The sequence below is a fragment of the Xyrauchen texanus genome, chromosome 46 (genome assembly GCF_025860055.1).
Source record: "Xyrauchen texanus isolate HMW12.3.18 chromosome 46, RBS_HiC_50CHRs, whole genome shotgun sequence".
NCBI lineage: Eukaryota > Metazoa > Chordata > Actinopteri > Cypriniformes > Catostomidae > Xyrauchen > Xyrauchen texanus.
The window spans coordinates 8261020-8281165 of record NC_068321.1 but is presented as its reverse complement, the minus strand read 5'-3'; the positions used below and the strand labels follow the sequence as shown (position 1 = coordinate 8281165).

General features: G+C 44.4%; 1 pseudogene; it reads right to left on the bottom strand.

Moving 5' to 3' along the window:
- Position 1: 1 nt before the first annotated feature.
- Positions 2–20146, bottom strand: part of LOC127638018 (liver carboxylesterase-like) — a 25946-nt pseudogene continuing 5801 nt past the window's right edge.

Here is a 20146-nt window from a genome sequence, read left to right as displayed (position 1 = left end):
GCTGGAATTCATACACATATACTGGTGCACCAGCATCTAACAAGAAAAAAATCCTAAATCATAATTGGCTTAAACTCAATGTAAAAGAGATTAAACATAATTTTTCAAAATCAACAGTTATTGTCCATTCAAACCTCAGTGGTAATTTGCTACTGTTCGAGCAGGTATATTGAAAATAAAGTCTCCCAAAATCTTTCTAAAACCATCTCGGATTTTGATCCTGTCACTGGATGAGCCCAGATACTCATTTAACACAAACTCAGCAAGAGACTGCTCTTGAAGCTAAAGGGAGAGAAAAAGTAATTTACCAATAGTTGAACTTTGGAGCAATAGTACTAGTTTAAGGAGATGTCACCTAGAGATACAATTGTTGTAATTTTCGCAATTTTTCTCAAAAGGGGGAATGCAACATTTGTACTGGTAACTTTCTTTTGTGCCTCATATATTAATAGAGTACTACACAAATTTTGAAATTCAGATTTAACATTTTAGAGGCAATTGTGCAAGAGAGCACAGTTTATCCTGCAATAGGTCCCTGATGGATGGAACAAGACGTTGTGTCGATGTAGTTTTCTTAAAACATCAGAGGTGTTTTGGGGTCACAAGAGTGACCCCTAGTGTCACTACATCGACAAAGCTTCGAGTGAGTGACAGATAGGGAACTAATATTTTAGAGGATCAATATGATTTCCCTAAACATTATATTATCCAGTCTCTGTGTGTAATTGTGAATCCCTACATGTAAAGACACACTGACTCCTCTTGCAGATTCCCCAAAGATGGTCACTAATCCAGAATCTCCACCAAAGTTGTGAATATTCTCCTGGACCCACTGAAGTGCTGCCACCTGATCCAGAAGACCATAGTGTCCTGGTGCATGTTCATCTCCTGTGCTAAATGACAGTTAATTATACTAGATCTCAAAGAGTTTAAAAGTAGTCTATAAGTAATCCAAACAACTCATGCATCATCTACTTTGTGTAAGGAACAGACAAAAATTGAAGCAGTTTTTTACCAAAAACCTGTCAAATCTCATTCATGCTTCTACACATTCAAATCAAGAGCACCATGATAATGAATGAAAGTTCATGTGTATCTTGATTTAAACAGGCAGAAGGCATGATTTTAAGTGAAAAACAAACTTTTACATCTGTTGTTGTGACAATTTCTATAATTTTTACCTAAAAAATCCAAGTAGTCCAAGCCTGAATTGGATCAAGACCACAACTACATCCTGATAGGCCACCAATGCAGCTCCATTAAAAAAGGAAGCAGAACCCGTACTGAAACCTCCACCATGAATCCAAACCATGACCTTTTGCACATCAAATATTAAAGAAAAACTATTTAAAATATAGATATTATTTATATGAAACGAATATTTATGCATGAAAAACCAACAAATTTCAATCAAATGAAGTCCAAACAAAGACTTACAGGTAACTTGGCATCGTCTCCAGGTTTAGAGGGAGTGTAAATATTGAGGTAAAGACCTCAGGAATATCCATAGTCACAGACCAATTAGTTAACAAGTCTTTGAGAATCTCCTTCATCTGAAGACAACTACGATTAAGGAACACAAAGGACGGTCTGTAAGCACAGACCGATTTCAGCTAAAGAAAAGTCAACCAACCATTGAGTCTGCAAATTTTGTGAGGTTCAAGTTTGTTGAACTTTTATATGCAAATTTGCAACGTTGACCAATAGCAGGCAGCTTGGTTTGGCATTGGGCTGGTCCTTCCTACATAGCACGTGAGGGTTTCACACTCACTTATCATTTTGACTAACTTATTCACTTGAAAAATGTTGCTGTGCAAGGGTGAATGTGACCAAGCCTTTATGCTTATGCTGAATCTAGAGATTATGTATTTAATTAATATTTGATATAAATTCACTCTATTGAATATTGTTTCTAGGATCTTAATATAAGAGTTATATTAAATTCATTTTTTTTATCATGCGATAGACACACAGAGTAAATAAAATGTTATTGTGGTGTATGCAAGTTTATGTTTACTTTTTTTTTTTTTTTTTTATTTCCTATTTTTAACAGTGTGATTAGTTTTGTTTTATTCTTACATGGGTGGCTGCTGTGTGGCATCTCTCACTCCATCCCATCTCTCTGCAGGTTGGGGGGGAGCCAGTCTCAATGGGCCCACAGGTGGCTTGGCAAATGGGATGCCCAGGTAGGTATATATCACTGTTTCCTTCCTCTGTGCAGTAATATGTGCACCTTTGAGTGCTCCTGGTTTGGTTTGCAGGACAGGTCCTGTATCAATTTAAAAAAAGGCAAGAATATTGTTATATTCCAGTTACTACAATAAATATGAGTAACATACATAGCCTTTCTGGTCAGTCAAAGTGTCTTCTCAAAGCTTTTTTTCGAACATTACACGCAACTGCAAACTGAGATTTGTTTATCTCCATGTGCAACTGCTAGAACAGACACAAACACTGTCACTTACCATCATTTGCATTTATTGTGCTTGAATAAGTCACTGCAATCAGGATGCAAGTTAAAAACAAGGCTGATACCCTTATTGCCTTATTGTGTGCAGTGTGAGTTTGGAAATGTCTTTCAGGCTCAGTGAGTTATGTAATCTTATAAAGCTCTTTGTCTCTAAATCCCAGATACATCGTAATTCCGTTTAAAACTACCAGTAAATTGCAGATGATGAAACCCCGTTTTTAATGAACTTCTGTGCTTGCCTTCTCAGCACAAAAGAGACAACATGAAAATGTGAGCATCAGACAATACCATATTTGGGGGAAATTTAGCTTACAGCCCTCCCTTGAAGCATTTGTAATCTATTGAAGCTTGTTAATAATAAAGCATTAATATATTGGTGTTGAAATACACGTTCCGTTGTTCTCTGCTCTGTCGACCCCTACTGTTCATAAGTGCTACTGCATTTCACTCTTTTTTGGCTTTTTGTATTGTTGCTTAATTGTACACTGCCTGGCCCAAAAAAAAAAAAACATATATTTATATATATTGATTTAAATAAGCAGATACTTAAGAGCCCATGATTGTATCATTATTGCAGTAATTAATATGTTTCAGCTGGCAATGATTCTTTTAACACTAACTGATGCAGTGTGTAGATTCTCATTTCTTAAACAACCATGTCAGAAGACATATTCCTTTTTTGTGGACAAGATGATACTGTGTTTCAGAAGGGGCAAATTATTGGCCTGCATCAAGCAAAAAAACTATTTAGGAGATCACTGGAACTGGATTAAGAACTTTCCAATGCATTATTAAAACCTGGAAGGATAGTGGTGAACCGTCAGCTTCGCAGAAGAAATGTGGTCGAAACAAATTATTTAATGATCATGATCTTGGATCACTAAAACACTAGGTGAAGTCCCATTGTAAAACAAATCAACAGTAGAACTCACAGCTTGTTTAATAGTGAAAGTGTGAGCAATTCCACACCCACAATGTGACGAGAACTTACAGGATTGGGACTAAACAGCTGTGTGGCCACAAGAAAGCCACTTGTTAGTGAGGCTAATCGGAAAAAAACTATTTCAATTTGGTAGGGAACATAAAGATTGTAATGGAAAAAGGTCATGTGGTCTGATGAGTCCAGATTTACCCAATACCAAAGCGATTGGCGCATCAGGGTAAGAAGGGAATTGCATAAAGTGATGCACCCATAATGCATAGTGCCCACTCTAAAAGCTTCTGGAGGCAGTGTTATGATCTGGGGTTGCTTCAGTTGGTCTGGTCTAGGCTTAGCGACGTTATGCACAATAAAATGTCAGCTGACTACCTCAATGTACTGAATGACCAGGTTATCCCATCAATAGATTTGATCTTCCCTGACAGCACGGGCATATTCCAGGATGACAATGTCAAGATTCATCGGGCTCAAATTGTGAAAGAGTGGTTTAGATAGTGCATGAGGAATCATTTTCACACATGAATTGGCCACCACAGAGTCTTGACCTTAACCCCATTGAAAGTCTTTGGAATGTGCTGAAGAAGACTTTACAGTGGTTCAACTCTCCTGTCATCAATACAAGATCTTGGGAATAAATTAATGCATCTCTGGATGGAAATAATGGTAGTGATGTTGCATAAGGTTATTATTATAATTATAATAAAATAATATGTATTATTTTTGTTGTTGATGTTAAAACATTATAGTATTTAAAACAATGTTCAGATTACAATTTACTGTACAGCGATATAATTACACAGGTTTAAAAATTAAAATATTCATTTATTTGTGTGACAGGGCGGAGGGCGGGTTTGGGTCGTGATTCTACACACCCGACCCCTTATCAGGCTAATCAAGCCTTCAAGAGGGATAAAGGCCGACTGTGGATGGTGGTGCGAAAGAGGGAGAGACAGAGTGTTTACAGGCAGCAGCAATACCACTTTGAAAATCTGAGATAAAAAAAAAATCTAAATCAAAAAGAAAAATAAAGAAGCATTATGATGTAAAATGAATAAGAAATATTTAAGATTATGGGCTCAGTTGCAAGAAACCCCTTGAGTTTAGGAAACTCTTATTGTCAGGATTTTCTTAGCCTAAGACATCCATCCATCCATCCATCGTCAACCGCTTATCCTGTGTACAGGGTCGCGGGGGGCTGGAGCCTATCCCAGCTAACATTGGGCGAAAGGCGGGGGACACCCTGGACAGGTCACCAGTCCATCGCAGGGCCACACATAGAGAGACATACACTCACACTCACCTCCACATCCACACCTAGGGCAATTGTTTTTTTGGAGACACCAATTAACCTAGCCTGCATGTCTTTTGGATGGTGGGAGGAAGCCGGAGTACCCGCAGAGAACCCACGCAGACACGGGGGAGACACGGGGAGAACATGCAAACTCCACACAGAAAGGCCGGGGCAACCAGGGTTTTGAACCCACGACATTCTTGCTGTGAGGCGACAGTGCTAACCGCTGCACCACCGACCAGAAGGTTGGGGGTTCAAGCCCCAGCACCACCGAGATGCCACTGTTGGGCCCTTGAGCAAGGCACTTAACTCCAGGTTGCTCTGGGGAGATTGTCCCTGTAATAAGTGCACTGTAAGTCGCTTTGGATAAAAGCGTCTGCCAAATGCCTAACAAAACTCACACGTACAAACAAGGACTTGTCTAACTCTGCTGCCTTGTGCTTCACAGAAACCTGGCTGAGTGAAGCCATTCCGGACAGCACATTACATCTGCTGGGCTTACAGCTGTCCAGAGTGGATTGCGGAGTTATGGGGAAAATGAGAGGTGCTGGAACATGCTTTTACATCAATGAAAATTGGGGTACAGATGTAACAACGTTAAACAGGATGTGCTTTCCTAATTTGGAAGTGCTCTTTATTAACTGCAAGCCTTTCTATTCACCGCAGGAGTTTTCCTAGTTTATTCTGGTTAGTGTGTATATCGCGCCAAATGCGTGTGAACACAGCGCTGCAACAGCTGGCTGATCAAATCACAGACACAGACCAACAATACCCGGACTCAGTTATTATTATTCTTGGGGATTTTAACAAAGCAAATCTCACATCTGAACTGCCCAAATAAATTTCTTCAATTTGTACAATGTGCTTCGATTGCACAGATTTGAGTGTTTTTGAGGCTGCAGCCACAGACCTGGACGAGCTCACAGATACTGTTACATCATATATCAGTTTCTGTGAGGATGTGTGCATTCCTACTAGGACTTATTTAAAAAAACAGACCAAAGAGGATGCTTACAGGGGTGGGTATAAAGTCTTATCAGGCCAGAAACACATTGAATAGGGAAATCAGCATGGCTAAAAGAAGTTACTCTGAGAAGCTGGAAAACAAGTTTTCAGTTAACGACCCTGCATCAGTGTGGAGTGGCATGAAACAACTCACAAATTACTGGACTCCCCCAACCCTGTGGTGGACCAACAACTGGCTGACGACCTGAATGTGTTCTACTGTAGATTTGAAAGGCCCAATCTCACACCCAACACTGACCTTCACTTCACAAAAACACCAAAACCTCCTGCAATCCCCCTCCTCCCCCTACTCCCCCTCCTGCTACTCAACCTGCACTTAAGATCTGTGAAGATCTTATCAAGCAAACAGGTCTGTGGATGATGCAGTCAACATGGGATTGCATCATATCCTGCAACATCTAGACAGACTGGGGACATATGCAAGGATCCTTTTTGTGGACCTCAGTTCGGCTTTCAACACCATCATCCTAGCTATACTCCAGAACAAATTACACCAACTCTCTGTTCCCATGTCTACCTGTCATTGGATCACCAGCTTTCTAAAAGACAGGCAGCAGCTTGTGAGACATGGGAAACTCACTTCCAGCACCTTCTCCCTCTACACCAATGACTGCATCGCCAAGGACCCCTCTGTCAAGCTCCTGAAGTTTTCAGACGGCTTCATCCGAGATGCAGTCATAACAACCTTGTGCTGAACACGCTCAAAACGGTGGAGATGATTGTGGACTTTAGGAGGAACACCCCAAAACTGACCTCCCTCACCATTCTAAACAGCACTGTGGCAGCAGTGGAGTCATTCAGTTTCCTGGGCACTACCATCTCACAGGACTTGAAGTGGGAGACACACATTGACTACATTGTGAAAAAGACCCAGCAGAGTTTGTACTTCCTTCACCAGCTGAGGAAGTTCAACCTGCCATAGGCACTGCTGATACAGTTCTACTCAGTAGTCATTGAGTCTGTCCTTTGCACTTCAGTAACTGTCTGGTTTGGTTCAGCTACAAAATAAGACATCAGAAGACTACAAAGGACAGTTTGGTCTACTGAGAGGATTATTGGTTGGGTTTCACTGGGTTTTTACCAACATGTCACAGGATTATAAACAGGGGTTATTTTACCAGCCGTTTTATACAAGGTAAAATAGCTACACTATAATCTTTATCAACGCGGGAACATGCAGTCCAGAAAAATTGCATGGGATTCAAATCAGGGAGAAACTCTGGTAATTACTACATTTCCCCATGTCCCCATATAAAACTAAGATCAGTTAGCAAAATCTGTCTGGCCCACTTGTGACCCACATCACTTGACTTAGTTCTGGCCCAGGATAAATCTGGGTCCTCGGTCCTGAACTGGCCCACACACCGAAAAGTGAGCAGAACTAATGGGTGTGGACCAGAACTGGCCCAGAAATGTTAAATGAATGGTTTTGGCCCAGACGTGGCCCACAGTGTGTAAGTTGAAGGAGGAACTGGTGTGGACCAGATGTGGCCCATAGAAAGCTCATTGTATTGACCTTATAGTTCAGATGATAACTGGGCTGTCATATTCAAATAACATGACAACAAGCAGTTTAAATGAATAATTCTTTATTTGTGTTAAAGTTCATCAGTTGTCAATACAGCGAAGTGCAGAACAGTTGGAATGAATGATTTTTATTTGTGTTAAAGTTCATCAGTTGTCAATACAGAGAAGTGCAGAACAGTTGGAATGAATGATTTTTATTTGTGTTAAAGTTCATCAGTTGTCAATACAGAGAAGTGCAGAACAGTTGAAATGAATGATTTTTTATTTTTGTTAAAGTTCACGAGTTGTCAATACAGAGAAGTGCAAAACAGTTTAAAGGGATAGTTTACCAAAAAAAATCTAAATAATTTATAAATCTCATAATTTACTCACCCTCATGACATCCCAGAAGTGTATTATTTTCTTTCTTCTGCTGAACACAAAAAAATATTTTTAGAAGAATATTTCAGCTCTGTAGGTTCATAAAATTATAGTGAATGGTGATCAGACCTCAGTAGCTCCAAAAATAACATAAAGGAAATATAGAAGTAATCCATAAGATTAACATAAGTGTTAGGAACACAAGTGTTTAAATCCATATCTTCAGAAGCTATATAATAGGTGTGTGGGTGAGAAACAGATCAATATTTGTAATTTTTTACTCTAAATCACCACTTCAACTTTCAGTTGTGAAAGTGAATCTAAACAGGCTTTACATGTGACTTCCAGATGTAAAAGTTAAAGTATAGATTTATAGTAAATAAAAACAAATAAAAAAGGACTTGACTACGGATGGAGACAAGGTCCATGTTTTTTGCTGGTGTGTTGAGATCCAGGTATTCTGGTTGAAAGTTTAGAGTTTTGTGTGTGACATGTTGGACGTTTTGCCCCAGACTCCTTGTTTTGGGCAATGGGGCGGTCATCGATGTGGGGAATAGTTTATAGATTATTTTTGGGCTTTTCCACTGCACGGTACAGCTCGATTGACTTTTGGTGGTTTACCACTGTGGATAGTACCTGGTACCTGATACTTTTTTTAGTACCACCTTAGTCGAGGTTCTAAGTGAGCCGAGCCGATACTATATGTAATGTCAAAACCCTGCAGATCACTGATTGGTCGGAGAGAATCGTCACTACCAGCGTTACTGGTTTTGTGACACGGGACATCAACCTGCTAGTTTTAAAGTCAGCAACAGCGATGTTCACGCGACTTTCGATTTTGTAAAAAGAAATGGCTGTGCGCAAAGCCATGTCGTGGTTAATAAACGAGGTGCAGACGTTCCTCTCGTTAGCGACAAACGAAACGAAAATGACTTTCAGGAAGTATCTCAGCTGTTGGCAGCACACAGCTACCACCGGACCTACCAACAGTGTAAGGAAAAGTTTAAAAAAAAACAACGTATCAAGTACCACAACAGTCGGAGTGGTTCAAACAGAAGAAAGTGGATTCGATCAAATGGATGCTATCTATGGCAATAGGCCGGCGACCAATTGTAGGGAGAGTGCCCTGAACTCGGCCACGCCGTTGTTGGAGACTCCAACAACGCCGTGGCCGAGTTCAGGGCACTCTCCCTCCAATTGCTTGCCGGCCATTTCTTTAAACAATTCCAACTTGGAGTCCATGATGGATGATAGTAATTTTTGTTACGTTAACTCTATATTCTGCTTGATAGTTTTACTTTATTTAGTTGACCAGCTACTGGAAAGCTTGCTTCTAAAACAACCATGCCAATTAACTGTTACACTTGTGTAAAATCACCATGCTACAACTGCTTTATGCAGCACAATGAGCTAGTAGCTAACAGATAGCAGTTGTGTTAATGTTTTATGGTCAGTAATGTTTGTGTCGCATTTAAGAAGGTGTCACGGCAGTAGAGGCGGCACAACTATGAACTAATTTATTTATTTATTTTTGCCATATATATATATATATCAGATGGATGTATTATGTAATGATGCAATACAGAAAGGAGACTTCTCACTCTTTACATGTTTACAAGATACAGTTTTCCACAAAAAGTAGGGCCTGTCATCTCACCTTAGCTCTCATAAATGCAATAGCCTGCAGAGCAGAAGTATAGAGCACAAGTTTGTGAGAGTGTAAAGTATTGCAAGAGAACGCAAAATAATTGGCTAAAGAATGCATAGTTTCTAGGGGGGAAACACGAGTTTTGAGAGTGCACAAAAAGTTTGTCAAGGGAACGCAAAGTTTTACAGGAGACCGCTAAAGCCTTTGCATCCCCACACCACTAATTTTATCCCCACCACCATGGCCCTTTAGGGGCTCTGTATGTTCCATTTCATTCAGTGTTGTTTTTGTTCTTTGTCTTCTAAAGCATCCCGTTGCTGTTTCACTGTGTGACAAAGCAATTCAAAGCTTTCACGTTAGACAAATGAATTGAGAAGAACCGACTCAAAAGACTAATTCACTCATTGGACATGGCTCCTTCACGAGCCCCGCGCTAGTCTATGGCATACTATCCACACTACTCTCACTGTTTTTGACAAACAGTTATAACAGAAACAGTAAGAGTAGAATGGTTTAGTACATCATCTATTTGTTCTGTGGGGGGCGCCACAACACATCATCGGAACACACGGGGAGCATTTTGTTCAGCACACATTGGCTCGGCACATCGAGCCAATAAGTTGCCTCGCCTCGCGATGCATAAGTCGCCTAGTGGGTTGACCGGCCCTGAAACATCAAGGTAATTAAAATCATTCAAACCAGCAAATGTGACCTGCATAACCTGGTATTATTTCCCTAGTTTAACGCTTGCTTCAGGTTTTTTTTTTTTAAAGGAAAGTTAAACAGACACAGATCATTAATGCCAATAAAGAGTTTGTTCACATGACATAACCATTAAGGGGGTCGCACACCGAATGAGAAGCGCACCGCCGCGCCGCGCCGCGCCACGTCTAGAACAACTCACAGGTATCGCACACCGGACGCGCACATTCTATTCGCGCGAGCTCAATTTTGAATCAACTCCTGGTAGAAGTCTAGAAGAGCTGCACGATGGATGAGTTTTAACTTGATGTATTATTTATTTTTTATGTTAATTTAATAGCTGATGTTTGATCGTTAATCGAGTAAAAGTGTCTATCACGTTGTTAAGTCTGTTATTTTGTTGTAACGTTATCCGTTGTCTTGGCAACTATGTTACATACAATAGTATTTATTTAGCTAGGTTTTAGCTAACCCGAGTGACAACGTTAACCAAACAAGTTATTTGATATATTCTTTTTTATACGTAACTGACGATATGTTATGTAAGAGTGTATGGTTAGTATGTTAGAGTATTGAAAAATGGCACAACAGGGGAAAATGAAAGATTTAAAAGGGCTATGTTTGTTATATATTTTTTCCAATATGACTTTATTCAAGCTGTTAAATTAGGAATGTTAAACTAAATGTGTATTGCAGCACAGGGTGAAGTCAGTATGTATATTAACGATGATTTGAGACAAATAAATGTACATTTAATATACAACTATGTAAATGGCGCTCTGTGGCGTGGCAGGGTTTTGAACAAGGTCCTGAGCCGTAGCTGGGCGCCGCGGACAGACGCCGAATGGCGCCGCCGGTGTGTGTACACTCATAGAGAATAATGTGTTAGAATCTTAAAGACATGGCGTTGCGCGGCGCGGCGCTGCGCTGCGCGTTCGGTGTGCGACCCCCTTTATTGTGACAAGAAAACGTATCGGTTACCTAACGTAACCTCGGTTCTCTCTAGATGAGGGAACGAGTATTGCGTAAGCTAGCTTACGCTACGGGAAAGATTCATCTTTTCTGAGATATTGAAGCCAAAAAATTATCCTTAATTTTTGTATCCATTGTCAACGCAGTGCGGCAGCTGCAGACCTTGAGCGGGCTAGCTAGCGAGCTCATAGGTTGCTCTGCGGCAACTGCTGCAGCCTATAGACGAGCTTGGGCTGAACTCGCGATCCAATGAGAGGCGTCCGCGCGCTCACTGCATCAAAGCCCGCCAAAATGGGCGTGACTTTATTGCATATAAGCGTAGTTCGTGAGGCTGGAACCCTGGTTTTCATTGACTGAAGCGAAAAGTCGCCGTGGCGCGAAGCACGGCCGGCAACGCAATACTCGTTCCTCATCTAGAGAGAACCGAGGTTACGTTAGGTAACCGATACGTTCTCTTACGAGAGGTTCTCTCAGTATTGCGTAAGCTAGCTTATGCTACGGGAACCCATTGTCAATGCCGTCGCGCCAAGCATCCACTGTATGAGCCCCAGGGAATTAAGGGGGACCCGGGAGCCCTTATGAGTGGGGAAATAATATTTGGCCGGCAAGAATGCGGGTCATTGATTGTGTAATACATAAGCACATAGTGGGAAGGGAACGACAGAGCGGCGGTGCCGGGTCTGTGTGGAATGTGTCCCAGCAGTGCAGCTCACCAGGGGAGCTGTAGCGTATTAAACCGCTAGTAGTTTTGCCTGCAGAGCGGGCACTTCCATATTGTAAAAATCTGACAAAGGTGGAGGGGAAGTCCATCCCGCTGCCACACATATGTCGTGAATGGAAATCCCGCTGGACCATGCCCATGAGGATGCCATGCCTCTAGTGGAGTGAGCCCTAATGCCCAACGGGCATGGCAGGTCTTTTGACGCCGTATGCAGCAGCAATAGCGTCCACTATCCATCTAGATAGTGTCTGTTTCGAGGCGGCGAGACCTTTGGTGCGCCCTAACGAAACGAAAAGCTGCTCAGAGCGTCTGAAAGCGGCGGAGCGCGCAGTATACAATCTCAGTGCTTTGACCGGGCAAAGGAGATTGGCGTCGCGTTCGCTATCGGGTGCTGGCAGCGCCGATAGGGAAATGACCTGTGCTCTGAAAGGAGTACCGATCACCTTGGGAACATAGCCGTGTCTAGGCTTTAAAATGACCTTGGAGTCACTTGGTCCAAACTCAAGACACACAGCGCTGACAGACAGCGCGTGAAGGTCTCCCACACATTTGACTGATGACAGGGCAGTCAGAAAAACGGTTTTGAGTGAAAGGTATTTCAAATCCACGGATTGAAGTGGTTCAATTGACTGCAAGACCCAATCTGTTCCAATCTGTTCAAAGCAATCGCCCCAAAATACCACCAACACATAAAGTTCAACACACGAGGGGACCGGGTTTTGGATCATTGTTACTCTCCCTTCCGGGAAGGCTACAAATCCCTCCCCCGCCCCCCATTTGGCAAATCGGACCATTCTTCCGTTCTGCTTCTGCCCGCTTACAGGCAGAAACTGAAACAGGAAGCACCCACCCTCAGAACGATCCAGTGCTGGTCGGACCAATCAGACTCTGCGCTACAAGACTGTTTTGATCACGCAGACTGGGAGATGTTCCGGTCCGCCTCTGATGACGACTATCGAGGTTTACGCTGACAGCGTAACGTGTTTCATCAGGAAGTGCGTAGAGGACGTTGTTCCGACCAAAACTATACGGATATACCCCAACCAGAAACCATGGGTTAACGGCGATGTTCGCGCGGCACTCACTGCGCGGACCTCCGCTTTAATTCTCCTAACACGGAGGAGCGTAAACAAGCCAGTTATGCCCTCCGTAACACTATCAGTGCAGCTAAACGCCAGTACAGGCACAAGCTTGAAGGCCAGTTCAACACCACTGACTCTAGAAGTATGTGGCAGGAATTAACACAATCACGGACTACAAGCGGAATAAAGTCTCCGCCATGAACACCGCTGCATCTCTCCCGGACGAACTTAATACATTTTATGCTCGCTTTGAGGACAGTAACACCGCCCTCGCGGAGAGAGCACTCGCTGCTGACGCTACAGAGGTTGATTCACTCTCCGTCTCTGTTGTGGATGTAACCCGATCATTCCGACGGGTGAACATCCGTAAAGCCGCGGGTCCAGACGGCATTCCGGGCCGCGTCATCAGAGCGTGCGCGAATCAACTGGCTGGTGTTTTTACGGACATTTTCAATCTGTCCCTCTCCCTGTCTGTAGTCCCCACATGCTTCAAAACATCAACCATTGTGCCTGTACCGAAGCAAGCTATAATCACATGCTTAAATGACTGGCGTCCTGTTGCTCTGACCCCCATCATCAGCAAATGCTTCGAGAGGTTAATCAGAGATCACATCTGCTCTGTTCTGCCCCCTCTTTGGACCCATTGCAGTTTGCCTACCGCAACAACCGCTCCACTGATGATGCCATTGCATCTACAATACACACTGCTCTCTCCCACCTGGAAAAAAGGAACACATATGTGAGAATGCTGTTTGTAGACTACAGCTCAGCATTCAACACCATAGTGCCCTCCAAGCTTGATGAGAAACTCCGGGCTCTGGGCTTAAACAGCTCGCTGTGCAGCTGGATCCTGGATTTCCTGTCAGGCAGACGTCAGGTGGTTAGAATGGGCAGCAACACCTCCTCATCACTGACCCTCAACACTGGAGCTCCGCAGGGCTGTGTTCTCAGCCCACTCCTGTATTCCCTGTACACACATGACTGTGTGGCAACACATAGCTCCAATGCCATCATTAAGTTTGCTGACGATACGACGGTGGTAGGTCTGATCACTGACAATGATGAAAGAGCCTACAGAGAGGAGGTGCACACTCTGACACGCTGGTGTCAGGAGCACAACCTCTCCCTCAACGCCAGTAAAACCAAGGAGCTTGTTGTGGACTTCAGGAAGAAAGACGGAGAACACAGCCCCATCACCATCAATGGAGCACCGGTGGAGAGAGTCAGCAGCTTCAAGTTCCTCGGTGTCCACATTACTGAGGAACTCACATGGTCCGGCCCACACTGAGGCCGTGTAGAAGAAGGCTCACCAGCCTCTTCTTCCTGAGACGGCTGAGGAAGTTTGGAATGAACCACCACATCCTCACACGGTTCTACACCAGCACTGTAGAGAGCATCCTGACTGGCTGCATCACCGCCTGGTACGGCAATAGCATCACAGCACAACTGCAAAGCCCTGCAAAGGGTGGTGCGAACTGCCAGGAACATCATCGGAGGTGAGCTTCCTCCCTCCAGGACATATACACCAGGCGTGTGTGAAAAAAGCTCGGAGGATCATCAGAGACTCCAGTCACCCAAGTCATGGGCTGTTCTCACTGCTACCATCAGGCAGGCGGTATCGCAGCATCAGGACCCGCACCAGCCTGACTACATGATAGCTTTTTCCCCAAGCAATCAGACTGTTGAACTCTTGATCTATCAGGATCAATAATTAGCACTGCACTTTATTAATCTATAATCTCACACTGGACTGTCAACATATTCTCCTCAATACAACTGCTATATATATATATATACACATATATATTTCATATACTCCCACTTATTGTATTGTATTGTATATTCTGTTCTATATTCTGCATTGTATATAATTATTGTGTTGTGTAAGTATGTGTACATCTGATTTGTAAATTGTTTTGTGTAAGTATGTGTACATTTGATATGTAAATTGTTTTGTGTAAGTATGTTGTTTATTGTAATTGGTATATGTCTCGTCACTGTCATGACTGCTATGTTGCTCGGAACTGCACACAAGAATTTCACCTACTGTTGCACTTGTGTACATGGTAGTGTGACAATAAAGTGATTTGATTTGATTTTGATTTGGTGGCTGAGGAGGACTGCTCTGTGAGACAGAAGCTCCATATGTGACTGTGCCCTAATCAGCCAGTCGTCCAAATAGTTCAAAATTCGCAAACCCTGACTCCGCAGGGGTGCGAGCGCCGCATCCATGCACTTCGTGAAAGTACGGGGTGCTAAGGACAGGCCGAACGGAAGGATGGTGTATTGATAAACCTGGCCGCCGGCTGAATCTCAAGAATGGCCTGTGACGGGATTTAACTGAATCTGAAAGTATGCATCTTTCAGATCGAGAGAAATAAACCAGTCCCCTGGCACATGTGCGAGGAGTTTCCTGATTGTAAGCATTTTGAACGGTCTTTTGCAAGCACCTTGTTCAAAACCCTGAGATCTAATATGGGTCTGAGGCCGCCGTCTTTCTTGGGAACAAGAAAATAACGGCTGTAAAGCCCCGACTCGCTCAGAGAGGGTGGCACTTTCTCTATGGCCCTTTTACACAGAAGGCTTGCTATTTCTGAACGAAGCATGCACGCTGCTTCCGTGTTCACAGTGGTTTCGAGCCAGCTCTGAAGCGAGGAGGGCGGTGATCGAACTGTAGCAAATAGCCCTGTTGTATTGTGCTTAACACCCACTTGGATATCCCTGGAATAGCTTCCCACGCTTTGAAGCGTAACGCTAGAGGGTGAATGGCCAATTCGGCTCTGATTGCCGCACACAGAGCGCTGAACAAAATGTGTTGCAGCGCGCTTAGTGTGTTTATGCATGATTGCTCGCAGACAGCATGAACAGGCTGTTTTGTGAGTGACTTCCGATTGGAATGAATGGGGAAAGAGTCACATCTGTTACGTGATGCGCAAGCATAGTCATGGGCACGGGACTTACACACAGAGGAATGTTTGCTGGCCGTGTAACAGAGCGGGCAGAGAATGGGCGCACACGACGTATTCGTGGGCGCATTTATTGACTCTAGCGCTCGAGCGGTTCATGAATCGCTTTATGTGAGCGTGCTCTGGTGGGGACACGAGACATGCAGTGCTTGTGTGTAGAGGTGAACACTGGATTGTGGGCACATTTTCTACACATAGGGCTGGTCGTGTGACAGAGCGGCCAGAGAATGGGCGCACGACGCATTTGTGGGCGCTTTCATTGACTCTGACGCTCGAGCGGTTCAGTAATCGCTTTATGAGCAGCGTGCTCTGATAGGGGCACGGGATGTGTTATGCTTGTGTGTAGGGGTGAACACTGGGTTGTGGGCACATTTTCTACACATAAGACATGTTTGCTCTTTACAAGATTTATTTGGGTCGCCGTGAAAACGGCGCTTGAGTGCAGGCAAGCGGGCAGTGTCACCCGCTTGTTGGCTGCTAAATTCACCACTGCAGTAGCCTGAGAGAAGGGGACTGACAGGGGGCTAAGCTTTGACGGTGGTCCGCCGCGGCGGACTGAGCCGCCATTTGTTCAACACAGTTGGGAAGACTTCGGCTGCTCGGGTTTCAGCGCTACCTTAGATCGAGGCCCGCTGGGGCGGCGGTCTGCGGCGGCTGTCTGAGCGCGATCGAGGGCGGCCGCCCTGTCGACGCTGAGAAGTCTGAGTTTGTTGAACTGGGCGCTGTGAAGAGGCTCGTGCAGGAGGCTGATCACGTGAGCAGCCTGCAGAGGAGCTTAGCGCGACGCCGCAGGAAGAGGTTCATGGCTTGGGTGGCTTTCTGGACTTCTGAGAAGCGGTCAACAATGCCACTCACCGCGGAGCCGAAGAGACCGGTCGGAGAGAGCGGTGCGTTGAGGAACGTGGAGCGCTCTGCTTCTCCCATGTCGGCTAGTGTTAGCCACAAGTGTCTCTCGGTCACAGTCAGCGAGGCCATGCACTTCCCTAGAGCTTGGGCTGCAGCTTTGGTAGCACGAAGGGCGCAGGTCTGTCGCGCTCGTAGATCAGTAACAGCCTCTGGGTGCCTGCCTTTCTCATCCCACTCCGAAGAAGGTCTGCTTGTAGGATCTGTAAAACGGCCATTGAGTGCAGAGCAGATGCGCTTGGCCGGGCGGCGGAATAGGCGCTGCCAACATAGGCGGAAGTCGCTCTGCAGGCCTTAGACGGGAGCACAGGCTTGGAACGCCATCTCGCGGAGGGTGGACAAAGGTGTGCTGCTACCGAAGTCCTCGACCGGGGATGGAGGAGTAGCCTCTTCAGTGGCGCCGCCCACCGACGCGAGAGAGGTGGAGACGTGGGAACGGGACCTGGCTGAAAAGGAGCTGCTCCACGACTTTGCAAGCTCCGTGTGTAATTCCGGCAGGAAGGGAGCGCCCGGCCGCGGGTGTAGAGCGGCGATGGCTTTGAAGAAAGCAGCCGCCGAGTCTGTTGGGTGCCTGCTCAGGGGCGGTGACCACTCGAGCCCGAGGCGGTCGACGGCCTGTGTGAGGAGGCGTGTTAACTCCCTTCGACTCGGCGCGGGTCCTGCTGGATTCCTGGGCTGAGGAGGAGGCTTGGGAGCCTGACCACTTCTCGCAGTCCGAAGCCATGATGGAACAGCGGCCCTTATCCTCCGCCTCGTCATCCGAGATGGCAGCAGTGCGGCCGCTCGGCGGCAACTGCGCGTCCCGGGGGGGCGGGGAGGGTGAAAGCGATGCTCGAGGGAGAGGCTCCGGCGAGGCAGTCGCTTCAACCACAGTTTCCGGCAGCCTTTGTGAGTGGCGCTTCTTCCTGCGCGGCTGAAGGTAAGGCGGCGCGGCGGTTTCTGCTTTGAGCGCTTCGAGTGGAGCCCGCAGGGTCGACATCAGTAGCTCCTCGCAGAAATCGCGTCCGCCCTCAGTGAGGGCGAGCTCTGCGTGCCCCAGTCCCAGGCAGAGAGCGCAGATGATGTGGCGGTCTCCTGTGCTGAGAAGGGCGACATGAGGCGCAAGTGGAGCGAGGCATCTTGAAAAAGACGCTCGTACTCTTTTGTGAATAGTTCGTGAGAACTAGCTTGCTGAATAAAAGGATACGTCGTCGGATGGCGTAGCTCGCAGGATGGCTGAAGGTGGCTGAGACGGCCGGCTTCTTCTAGCGCTGTCCACGCTTGCTTGATGCCCCTCGAACGGCGACGCGGCTTCCAGGTCAGCGATGCGAAGAGCTTCGCTGAAGAGATGAAAATCAGGGTTCCAGCCTACGAACTACGCTTATATGCACTCAAGTCATGCCCATTTTGGCGGGCTTTGATGCAGTGAGCGCGGACGCCTCTCATTGGATGCGAGTTCGCCCAAGCTCGTCTATAGGCTGCAGCGGTTGCCGCAGAGCAACCTATGAGCTCGCTAGCTAGCCCGCTCAAGGTCTGCAGCTGCCGCACTGCGTTGACAATGGATACAAAAATTAAGGATAATTTTTTGGCTTCAATATCTCAGAAAAGATGAATCTTTCCCGTAGCGTAAGCTAGCTTACGCAATACGAGAGAACCTCTCGTAAGAGAACGTGTGTATTATTTTCCGCAATCGCAGGCGGGATAATCGTCTACTTTTTCGGTATGTATCACAGTCAGTTTGGAGAGTAATGAACTGAAAACATTGTAGGAACATGAGGCACTGAGGTACTTAAAAATGACAGACCTGCATTTACATGACGTGAAGCAATTTTTAAATAAACCAACAAGGTTATTGGTCTATGTACACGAGAGTTGTTTGAGAATTTACAGAACAAGGTGAAAACAAGACTGTAGTTGTTGGTCAAGCTAACAAGATTTTACTATCAATACTCATTATGGCCACTAGGTGGCTGTAGCTTTTTGTCAGTAGTGCGCTTGAAATTCATTCCCCAACAGACCGGCACAGATCATGATGTCTTCTCAGAATGCAGCTCACTTGCAGCCAACCTAGACTAGTCTTCCCAAATGTGACTCTTGTCTTTAGAACAGTGTTTCCACACAGGAAATTCAAATAGTCCAGTCATACCTTAAAACAAGGAGACTGTTCCATCAGCATCATTGACTTAAGACACAGACTCAGAACACACTATATAAGGCCTTAGAAAGATATTATACATTCTCAAATGATTGGAGAATACTCAGCTAGCTATATAACTAATTCATCAGTGTGGGTTTCACAACAGTAAAAGTGTGTGTAATTCAGTAGGACCACTATCTGGTTGACTGCTTTGTCTGGTCACTTTCACCCTTGAATGTTTGTTGAAAAGTGATCTACCTGGCTTTTCATTACCGACCCCATGATCTATGTTTCTCCAAAAGTCACTCATCTAACAAAACATTAAAGGAATAGGTCAGGCAAAAAGGAAAATTCTTCATGTAGTTTCCAAACCTGTATTATTTTCTTTCTTTCGGGGCGTACAATTTAGTAGAATGTCCAAGCTGCTCTTTTCCATACAATGAAAATGGATGGGGACCGAAGGGAGTGGAGTTTCTTGTGCCCTAGTGTAAGATGGTGCACCCCTAGGTAGTTGGTGCCCTACGCAGACTGCGTATCATGTGTGAGCGGCAGTACTGTATATAGATTATTTTTACTATTGGGCTATTCATCTGTGCAATCTTTTCTTCGACTTTCTATCTTGCTTCCGAACCCTCTAAATCGAGCAATTCTGATATTTGGCAACTAAAAACAGTTTAGCTCCTAAATGTTTTAGTTTTAAGATTGAATTGCTACATAGTCTTTTTTATATATATATATATAATTTTTATCTGGATCCCTGAACTGGGTCTGTCAAGCTCCAAAATGGATGAAAAAGCATCATAAAAGTACCATTAAAGTAATCTATGGTTTTGTGTTAGAAGAGTGTTCCATAAAAACAAGAAATTCATATGGGTTTGGAACAGTATTTTTGTTACCTGAAATAAAAAATTAACAACTGGAAAAACTGAAACTAAACTAACATACATTTTTATGACTCAACAACTCGCTCTCTGCACTGCATCATATTCAGGGTTTTGATTAAATCAAAAAGAACAATGAATCAAAATCCCAACCAATATTTGGCGAGCCACAGACAGGGAAGCAGAGTGAGTCAAATAGTGAAGTGTCCCAGTACTCTTGGAACGCCACTGGAACTAACTGTGGTATAAATCTGTATAAAGGTTTTTAGTTAGGAGACACAGTGAAAATGGAAACTGATAATGGAAACTGAAAATAGAAACTAAAAAACTAAACTAAAACTAATAGTCATGAGAGAGAGAAGAAAAAAAAAACTAAACTAAATTGAAAGGACAAATTGAAAATTAAATAAAACTAAAAACTAAATAGAAAATACAATACAATAATAATTTTGTTTGAAATAACATGAGGGGGGTAGATATGAATCATTTTGTATTTATTTGTGAAATGTATCTAATGATTCATTACTTTCATTCAGCTTCA